This window comes from Elaeis guineensis, chromosome 16, assembly GCF_000442705.2.
Source record: "Elaeis guineensis isolate ETL-2024a chromosome 16, EG11, whole genome shotgun sequence".
Lineage (NCBI taxonomy): Eukaryota > Viridiplantae > Streptophyta > Magnoliopsida > Arecales > Arecaceae > Elaeis > Elaeis guineensis.
Genome location: NC_026008.2, coordinates 36,115,741 through 36,127,208, shown reverse-complemented (window position 1 = coordinate 36,127,208; position 11,468 = coordinate 36,115,741). Strand labels below are relative to the sequence as shown.

Below are 11,468 nucleotides of genomic sequence, written 5' to 3'. Positions count from 1 at the left end.
TCATCTTGTCCTTAGTCTTCGTGGTGGCATCTTTGATGCATAGACCATCTATTTTCATGTTTTCTTTCATTGTATCAAAGTCTGAATGGTTGGTTGGACCTAGCTTCATATTAGTTTGTTCGACTTTGTTATCTTTTCTTAGCTTCCATCAGAGTATATAAGTTTAAAACTATTGGTTTGGGTAAATGTAAACTCTTTCACGAGATCTTTATGACGTAGATTGTGCAATGCCATGTTTCAAATATCTAATTAGTAGTCCATTCCTAGTGTGCTCCGCAATATAAATCGCCATCCAATCTGCTACACTATTTGCCTCCTTCAAGATATGTCTAACTATGAGTCCAGTATATTCTGAAAGTAAAATAGTAGGATTTCTGAGAGTAGATAAAATGGTCAGGGAGCAATAGAGAATTAACAAAGAAATTTGATGAGATTTATAATTTTAATTTAGAAGATTGATCTCTTAATTTTACTGAGTTTTGATTGTTTTGGAATCTAAATTTTTCTAAGCTGAAGTGAATACTATAGAAAAATTACTTAAACGAATAAAGAAAAACAAAAGAAAATGCTGATTTAGATAAGAGGTGTGCGACCGTATAAGTGTGGAGATGCGGGGTATCGATCCCCCCAGCTGTTTTCTGATGCATTCACAAGAAAATCTTCATCAGATACTATCAGTGAGACTATAACATAGAAATCTCTCAAATTTATATTTTCGTTTTTGTCATTGCGCAAATTATCAACTTGATAAGCAATCAGAATGTCAGGTATGTAATTTTATTGGATAATATTTTGGAGTGAGAAAAGCATTTATCATTATGTTCACAATTTTTATAAATTTATCCGAATGTCATTTATATCAGACCAATGCACTTACCTGCTCTTATTGAAAATTGAATAGGAAAGGGTTGCCTAAACCTATACAAGCCCTAGATTAACATGCATGTGTTGCATGAATCGGATGCGAAGCTTTGGCTATTATAAGTCATTATATGCTACCATGACAGTTACCATAGGCCTTGAAAAGATTTCTCAAGACTTTAACTTCATAATCGCTCTTGAGATTGCTTTAAAGGTGCAGAACATTCAAGCACTAATTGTGATTAACACATACGAAGTTGCTCGCAAGGATTTGAACTTGTTACCTTGGATATTGATTAACACTTTGAGGTTGACTGGACCATGGGGCAGTAGATTTTCGAACATTAATAAGAAGCAAATGCTTGCATGCAATTAGAGATTCTTAAAGAAATTCTGATCACTTAGGATGAAGGTCCAGGAAGATAAAAGTTATCCACTACAATTTCTTTTTTTCCTTTTCTCCCCCATACGGAAGCAAGTATGCTGCAGTGACAGAAAATATAGGAAGATTTACAAAGGCAGCATTTATTAAAAAACAACAACAACAACAACAAAAAAGAAGTCAGCAATCATTAAGTTCAACAACTCATTTGCCTTTTTATGAGAAAGCAAGGGAAGTGAGGTATTAAATTTCTGGAAGGAAGCTGGAAATTGATCTTGTGCAGCAGCAGCCGCAACCCTAGGTCTCTTCAGCTGTTCATATTGGAAATTGAACAGAATAAATGGTAATCTAGCAAAAAGGAAAATGTACTGGAAGAAATTGAGCTTCTCTTTTAACAAAAATGAATACATGTTTGTCTGACCTTAGAAAATTTTGTTCTCCTAAGTGATTCGGTGGACATGGCCTAAAATATAGCGAACATGTACAGAGCAATTTTTGAGGAAAAACAGAACAATTTAGATGACACAGAAAACATGACAGTGGCTGGTATAACACAAATTACCCCAGTAAAACGATGTTAATATTTCCTTTACTAATCTAAAGCAATGCGGCGAATTTTGCACATGAGATGGACGGTTGGGAGGTCAAGGTGGTTTCCTCCATCTGATTTGAGCGGATCACGAATCTGGCCTCTAGGGGTTGAGAGGCAGGTGTGGAATGTTGCCAAGAATGGAGGAATGGGCATTGAGAGTGCTGAAAGCACGTTGCTCGAATACTCTATATCAGCTGAGAGTTGTTATGCACCACAGTCGGCAATATGGTAAATTCCCTGTTGCTGCTCCATGAAAAGAGCAGTGGCACCCTCAGCTACCTACATATCACAGAAAGGAGAAAAATGAAAACAATAATTGCATAAGAAACAACAGCAACGGCAACAACAATTAATGCATTAGTGATTTGGGTAATATAGCTGCTTCCTCAAACAATTGAGCCAAACAGTACATCTGGCATCTGATTTTACCAACCTATGCAAAGTCACATTATAGACTATAGAGCAGCATCAATGAAAAAGCAATAGATACCATAAATCAGTATTCCTAGAGCATCCATTTCTACCAATGGCAGCACATATTCAAACTCCAGAACCAAGTTCATTGAAAAGAACATTACAAAGAGAAACTATAGGTTGAAACTTCTGTAATACCTTAAACATCCATTCGGTGGCAAAGAACTGGGCCTCTTCAGTGCCAGCCTCACTGATAGAAATGCCTTCAGCCAGTGGCTCCAGCTGTTGGGGTAAAGTAAGAAGATATTCCCCAACACTGGTCACATAAGCTTGTGGGTAGGCACTAAAACTTGGGAGGGGAAGGGCGCTTGGTTCCTCCACAGAAGACCAAACTGGCATCCGAGACACGTCATTTAAATGCTGTTGTACTTTTGATATGAGTACGTCATAAACACGCTCATTTACTGTGTCCGAAAATGCTGCCACTCTTTGTGATGTGAGAGAAAGGGCATGGAATCGTGGATCTTTTGACTGCAAAATAGTAAAGGAGAAGTAATGCCCAGTTGAAGAATAGCCAGTAAGATTGTTGACACTGCAAGTTTTTGGAAGTAACAAACCGATGCAGGGATATATGTAGATATGGGACTGTCTTTGGGTAGCACATAGCAACAGGATTATAAGAAAGAGAATGCTCCAAGTGACAGATGTAAGTGCAAAGAGAAAACATAACAGGCAAAGACTCGGTTTTCCAACTTGCATGCTAAAGAGTTCGTTGAAGCAAAGTGTGTTCACTGCATACTTCTTCTATATGATGTGATAGCAGATAAGAAAGTCATCCGATACACCAAGTTCAGCCTTTGATTGTTTACTTCCTTTAGATGATACACCAAATGCCTTAAACATGTTTTACAACCATGACATCATCAGGTGGCCCTTCCAGAATTGCCGACATCAGGAGTCAGAAGTTTATACAAAATAGGGTTTTTGCTGATAAATCATCTCAAGAAACATGGTCAGGCTTAGAATGTGTTTGGTGATGTGCATTAGTGGACTAAAATCTGTTTCAGATGCTAGACTTCCTCATGTGATGGGTAGATAGTACCATACAGTATCTAGTGATGTTTGAGTTACTCCAAAAATCCGGCATGAAATATATTCAATAAAAAGATATCAGGTCTAGGCAACCAAACCAAATTGATCTCTATGGGATGTAAAGGTACCCCATTAAGCTATGTTAACATAGCATACCAAGGCAATGGCTCTCTAACAATCAGCAAGCTGCACTCCACATCACTGAAGAAATAGGATGGGAAACACTAGAAAGAAATAAAAAATGGAGATTCCATTATGCCTAAAGAAACCAGACATGCAACCACATTCTAAATTAACTACTGCATCCCATATATGGAGATTGGAGGATCACGTTTCTTGAAAAAAATTGAGCAGGACAACAATGCAAAATTTTAAGGAGGCTTACTATGCCCCGTCACCCAAAGACACCACCATTTTCTTTCAATTCGCTAGACAAAATGTTATGCATGTCCAGAATAATGGAGCTCCAACATATCAGCGAGTGCCTAAACATTTTCAACAAGGAATTATGTGTCATTGGCACATGGCATGCTGTATAGTGGCTGGCACTGCATGGAAGTACCATGTGATGAAGAACCAACAAAAACAAAGAAAAGAAAAGAAAAGAAAATCTGAGAGGCCTTGTTTATTTTTTTAGAAAAATAACTTGAATAGATGATGTGGCAGCCCAGTGCAGGATGCTGAGACTGGCTGACATGATATGTGATACCCAGGATGGACCAGCATAGTCCAATACTTGAAACCATGTTGTGCAGTTGATAACAGGTGGCAACATGCAATTGTTTTCCAGATGTTTCTTTCACTAAAATTGGCATTCAATTGCGAGAGAAACATAGATATAAGCTTTCGCTGATGGTGAAAACCCAAATGCTAACAGCAACATATCTTGAAAGAATAGTCTTATACCTGTTCTAGGAGAATGAAAAGCTTCCTAGCTTTCTCGGGAGCATCAGAAAGACGCAAAGCAGCCACATCCAGTGCTGCCCTTCCTATAAGAGAGGCTTCCCCACTCTCATCATCAGTGGCTGCATGAGATTGGTCCAAACTTGAACCGAACACAGAAAGAATAAGCTTGTTCCAATTCTAGCCAGACTAGCTCTTAAAGAAGCTTCAAAACCTGATGCTCTGCTGGTTAGGCAATCTGCAACAGTAAGAATTTGCAAAGCACCTCGAACAATAGACCACTCCTCTTCAGAAACCATATCCACTATGCGCGCTCCTTCCCTTTTGTCCAATCTTGCATCCTTCTTTGGACCATCACCTTGTATCATATGACCCACGCCGCATATAGATCTCATTGACTTCATGATATCTAGCAGATTTGAAATATATTGTAGCATGATCTCATCAAGGACCACTATAAGTTCATCGGCTTCGGAACCTGATAAGTACACTAAATAGGACTTAAAAGTACTAAATTACTTGATAATTGATTTAATCCTTATAGAATTTGATGTTTCTTAATCTATTTTGCAGATAAATGGGAGATTGGGCGCATACAATCAAACTGACTCAGATTCGAATGAACCAAGCGATCAACTCAAGGGCTATGATGATCAAGTGCGTGATGGTGCGTGGAGTGAGATGCAGCGTGACATAGATGTGAAACAGCATTGGAAGCAAATAAAGAAAGGACGCATGTAGAAATAAAGAGAAAGAATTTTTTTTTTTGGAATTTCATTTAGTTTGGAGTTTATACAGAGCCCGTGGAGTATTTAATGCATAAAAAGATGGCTGGATTTCAAATGACACGCGCATGGAAAGATAGAGGCTGGGTGTTGCTTTTTGAATTCATACGGGAGTTGGGTGTGGACCCGCGGTTAAAAGGAGATTTACGCACGGGAGGTCTGATTTGAATTCACACGGAACAAACGTGGAAGGGACGCGGGTTGACAGCGAAAAAGATAAGAGCACGCGATTTTTTTTGGCTAATACACAGATTGACAGCGGACTGAAGGATGGAACAAAAAATGTTAAAAAAAATAAATATCTATCCATTTTCTTTAGTCCTATATCTAAAAATTATGAAAATCTTCTCCCTCCTAGACCTATAAATAAAGTCCAATGCCTCTATCTTGAAGATATCTCTCGTCTCACACTATAGCCCTTGTAGAGGCCTTCATCCCCCATAACATACGGTTAATTTTAAGATGTGTCTTAAAATTAAAATTTCAAGATGGCTAAAGAATCTAAAAGGTGGGTATTCTCGCCTGTCACGCGAGATGAAGGCTTCTACAAGGGCTATAGTGTGGAGAGAGAGATCTCTTTAAGATAGAAGCATTGGGCTTTCTTTCAAGATTTTCATGATTTTTAGATATGAGACTAGAGAAAAAGTATCTTTTTAAACTTCCTGTTCCGTCCTTCAGTCTGCTGTAAATCCGTGCGTTAGACAAAAAACATTGTGTGCTCTTATTTTTTTGCTGTCAACCCGCATCCCTTCCACGTTCATTCCGCGTGAATTCAAATAAGACCTTCCGTGTATAAACCCCGCATAAACCCCCTTTTAGCTGCGGCGAGTCTACATCCAGCTTCCGAGTAAATTCAAAAAGCAACACTCAATCTCTATCTTTCCATGCACGTGCCATTTGAAATCCAACCTCCATTTTATGCATTAAATACACCATGGGCCCTCATAAACTTCAAACTAAATAAAATTTCAAAAAAAACTTTTCTTTCTCTTTTTTTCCGCATGCATCCTTTCTTTATTTACTTCCAGTACTGTTTCACATCTGTGTCACGCCGCATCCCACTTTACGCACCATCACGCATCTAATCGTCATAACCCTTGAGTTGGTTGCTTGATTCACTCGAATCTGAGTTAAATTGAGCCAGTTTGATTGTATACGTCCAATCTCCCATTTGTCTGCAAAATAGATTAAGAAGCATCAAATTCTACAAGAATTAAATTAATTATTACATAATTTAGTACTTCTAAATCCTATTTAGTGTACTTATCAGAATCACCAGTAAAACTAATGCATCTGTCTACAGCTGCTTTAAAGAACACTATGAATTAGGGGATGGATTCCTCCATCCTCTGCACTATTTCACTGAGTTCTATACCCTGTGCACCCACACCATGGGCAACAGCTCCACAGATATCTACCCCTGTGATCTCAGAAGAAAGAATAGCATGCTCCATCCGACCATATCTAGACAACCACCAAGTTTATACTGACAAGTTATTATCTGGTATTTATTGATTGATTACCGACAACTTACAGAGCTTTATACTGATAAATCAATGTACCACAGTGACTCTTTCAACGCTTGAAATATGTACCTTGACTTAAATGTTTCATAAGGAGAATAAAAAGCCTTCAGTGTACTCAGTAGAACTTGAATATTAGAATCCAAAAATAAGTGTTGAATATTCCTTGAAAATGAGCCAGTCATGTTATGTAGTTCAATTAGTGCCTCAAGATGCTTGTTCTGTATCTTGGTACCTTTTGGCATGTCTTTAGATAAGATGTCCATTATACCTGAATTTGCAGATACAATTATAAGTCAATGGCATAAATAAAAATAAGAAAAAAATGTGGACATATTAAGAGTCAGTGTCAGTATTCAGAAATGTAGATTGACAAGGGGATGAATTGCAAAGGCATTCCAAGGCATATGGACTCCAGAGATGGAATTTGGGTACGGAAGTATTATGCACTGTGTAAACATCCAGTAGCTACCACATTGAAGCTGCATTACACATCATCAAATTACATAGGTTGGACCTCCTATTAGCATTATGGTCATCCCATCTTTTTTCACCCTCAATAAATAAATAAAAAAACAAAAGATAAGGCAGCACTAAATCAACTTGGTGCTTGACACTATATAACAGTCCATTAAAGTAGATCATGTTTGATACATAATCTTTTCTGGAAAAAAAAATCTAATATGGGATGAGAAACTTGGCAGAACAGAACAAAAAATAATAAAATTGGTTAGATTGATCTATATATGAACCATGAACAGGTGCATGAATAAGCAACATCTGGAATAAGAAAAGCACTGCTAGAAAATAAACAAAGAACACAGCCTGAGGTGGTGTAAGACTACTACCATTCAAATAGCCGATTTTTGATAATGTTAACCTTTTCTCAGTGTTTTGGTTTCAGGAACAACATCTCCAGTTGCAAGATTGATGCAAGAAATAAAACTGGCAGCCAATTCAGACATGGTGTCAACCAGCAGTTTTGGAACCAGAGACTTGTAATCATCAGGTAAAGCATTCATGCACCTGCAAGTATAAACCCAGTTAGAGCATAGCATTAACAACATTGGGTGATGATTATTTAGTGTTTAAACTTGATTTGAGACAGGGGGAAGAAAAAACTACAAATGAGTTCCATGTCAAAAAATGTGTGTATGTTCATGATGCCAGAAATTGAGTAACTTTTTTTCTTGGGAGTGTGCGGCAATAATGGCAGAAACACTTATCAGAATATCCAGGACAAAATGTCAACCTCTAAAAGGATGCACCTTGGATTTCTCATGTAGAAGAGAAATGTTTCTGAAGAAAAACTATTAAAGGATACACTCTTCTGCAGCACAACAAGATAATGAACTGCAGCAACCAATAACTGCCAAATAAAAAGAATTACGCCATTTTAGAACTTAGGGGGAAGAAACTTCTGTTTATTGTGTCATAGCCACTTTGGCCTCAGGAAACTCCCTCTGTCATCCCCTCCCTAACTGCTTATTTTGATTTTTTCTTTTTTATGAGAGATCCCCTTCGCCACTCCCATACCTGCTCCTGCTACAGATAACTGATTTAGAACACATGTAACATGAAGTGCATCATTATTGATGTCAAGAAAAAGAGAAAAGATAGGTCGATTTAGACAAGTATCATGGATGATACTTACATTGGTCAGATCTTGACAAGAAATAGCATATGCTTGCTAATGCCAAGTCAAAGCAACCAAGCATTTGCCAACCTTGCTGGCTGGCCTGGAACGAAATGCATTCTGCCAATGCCTTACTGGCGGTGGTATGTTTTTTCCAAGTGCGTGCATGCCATGTATGCCAAGAATGGCAAGGCACAGCCCCTGTGCCATTCCAAGTCAGCATGATGCAGGCAGATGGCAATAGAGACCAGGAGTTAAATAAGAAATTTGTTTGTCTGTTTGTATAGCAAGATAAATCAAGCAACAATCCTAGTTCATACCTGCAATGTCTCATATGCTGCTTCCATTCGCTGTTGACAGTATCAATTTTAGCAAGAGCAGCTATACATTCAGCAGATGTGCTCTCAACCTGTCATCAAAAACCATTAAGCTACAATCAGACTTTGTTAAGCTAATCATTCAGGGATCCAAGACCCCTGCACCACACTAAAAGGGATGGAAACCCTCAACTTACAAATAACAACAAACACCGCCCCTGCACCCCCTCCCCCTTCTCTCCCTCCCCAGCACGCCTTAGTTATAACTAAATGATAGCTTGGTCAAGTTACATGTGTGCCTCCCACCCGCACTGAAAATTACATTAACTACTTGATAATGTAAATTCTACAGAGAGGAGATAGAGATTCAGCAAATATACCCTTACCCTGCCAGTAAGTCCCGTTTAAAGTATAAATAGATTCTGGACCATCAAAATGTTATATATTGTATATGTAAAATTTAAATTTTTCATGCAATATTGGACAAATAATTGGAATCCAGTAAGCCAACGACCTAAGCTTCTTACCCCCAAAAAAATGCATTCTCTGCTTCATAGTTTCAGTTCTACAAGGACCACCTATAGATCCATAAAATGAGCCCTTTGTCCACCACTAAATCTCCCTCACACTGCAATCTATGTTTCCCATATAAATCTTGTCTAAACATATCAGCATGCAGTAAAATAGACATAGTTGGAATCAAATAGGAACATTTTAAAACAACTCAAATAAGACTAATTTAATCCTGATTACAAAAATCAAATTTTGAATTGGACCACGCAAATAAATGAAATCCATTCAAATTAGAAATCCGCCACTTAAGCTACCAAAATAAGCTTTTGATCAAAGAATTGCATTCTTCACTGGCAACAATTCTATCAAGGCAGCAGCTGTAGATCAATTCACATTTATGCTCAAATTTGAACTTCCCCCACTAAAGCACCTGGGCACGCACATAAGCACTCCAAAATCTACAGATAGATCAAACCAAATAAACAAAAAAATCGCAGCCGAACTCATCAGAGAGTCAAATTTCCAAATCAACGAGAAAAATTAACAGAATTTCTTTGGATTTGAGAAACTTAAATGAAATTTGAAATTCAGCTTCCAATTTTCCAGATTTTAAGATACGAAAGAATAGATTACATTCGGTTAGAACAACACTTACGGAAGACGAACCTTGTTAAGTTTGAGGAGGATAGAGGAGATGACGGAGCGGAGCGCGAGGGCGTCATCCCGGAGGCGGACGACATCGCGGCAGGCGAGGGGGACGCGGCGGAGAGCATCGCCGCTCTCGCGTTCGAGGGCGTCGGCGATCTTCTCGGAGGCGGCGCGGAGGTTCTCTCGAGATCGGAGAGGAAGCGATCGAGCGGGTCCTGGGGTGCCAAGACTCCAGCGCCGCGTTGATTCATCGCTTGGGATCGAACACCTCCTCCGAGAATGCCCCCAGATCCACCACCACCATTGCTCCTCTCCGTCTTTTGTCTTCTTTATTAAGTGAAAGAACGCTACCCGCCTGACTTCCTCCCCTCAAGCTCTCGTACAAGCTCGAGGGGATCCGGGTGCCTCTCGAGTCTCGGCCCGCTGGTTACCGTCCGGTGCTTGCCGGTTTCATCTAAAGACGGCAAACCATTTGCCGCATTAAATTGGAGATTATCCGCAACCTCTCGCGTATCCTTCTTTCCTAGCATTGGGTACTCGTTGAAAAACGTGCATTGCACGTGAGAGGCTACGACGAACACTCACAGGCTTTGTAATAATAGTGACAGGTGCTTGCCAGTTTCATCTAAAGACGGTAAACCATTTGCCGCATTAAATTGGAGATTATCCGCAACCTCTCGCGTATCCTTCTTTCCTAGCATTGGGTACTCGTTGAAAAACGTGCATTGTACGTGAGAGGCTACGACGAACACTCACAGGCTTTGTAATAACAGTGGCAGGTGCTTGCCGGTTTCATCTAAAGACGGCAAACCATTTGCCGCATTAAATTGGAGATTATCCGCAACCTCTCGCCTATCCTTCTTTCCTAGCATTGGGTACTCGTTGAAAAACGTGCATTGCACGTGAGAGGCTACGACGAACACTTACAGGCTTTGTAATAATAGTGGCAGGTGGTTGCCGGTTTCATCTAAAGACGGCAAACCATTTGCCGCATTAAATTGGAGATTATCCGCAACCTCTCGCGTATCCTTCTTTCCTAGCATTGGGTACTCGTTGAAAAACGTGCATTGCACGTGAGAGGCTACGACGAACACTCACAGGCTTTGTAATAATAGTGGCAGATATCATTGCCAATAAATTGGGATCCTTTGTAGCTGCATATGTCTGTAAAATCTTCGACAACAATCATATCATCTATCTTAAAGATAGATAACTTCACCCATCTTGCTTGCATCATGTTTGTCTCAGATCAAATTTAAATTTTAAAAATAAATAATAATTATTTAACTCTAAAATAGGTGATATGATGACTATCTAATGTTGTATGGTTTAGATGATGCAAAATATATACTATAAGAGATCCGAATTAATATTATTCAAGTAGGCTTTAAATATTAAGGGAAAAGTCATCAATTTCATAAGTGCAAGTTGGTGACGTGGATAATATGACTTTCTTAATGTTCTGATAAAAAAAAATCTTTGCATAAAACTAGCAGCATAGTCAATAATCTATAAGCATAAAATTAGTAGTATAGGAGTTATGAATGAATTATTGATACAAAATCCTCATGTCTCGTTGTGTTTGTTGATGTTTTTGCATCAACAATTCTCATGAAATACGACACCAATAAAAATTTAGGGAAGGGTACCCGTTAAAGATGTGCATATTTGTAAAGATTCAAATATCATAGATTTGTTCTACCAAAAAAAAAAATTATAGATTTGAATTTGAAGTAGGATCCTTCCATGGGATACCATCCGCGAACTTTTAGAACCATCCTATCATGAATTGAAACTTCCAA

The 11,468-nt window shown here is 38.7% G+C and overlaps 1 pseudogene; it reads right to left on the bottom strand.

The window, feature by feature from the left end:
- Positions 1-1,609: 1,609 nt before the first annotated feature.
- On the bottom strand, positions 1,610-10,130 carry LOC105059720 (conserved oligomeric Golgi complex subunit 7-like; annotated as a pseudogene).
- Positions 10,131-11,468: the final 1,338 nt, after the last annotated feature.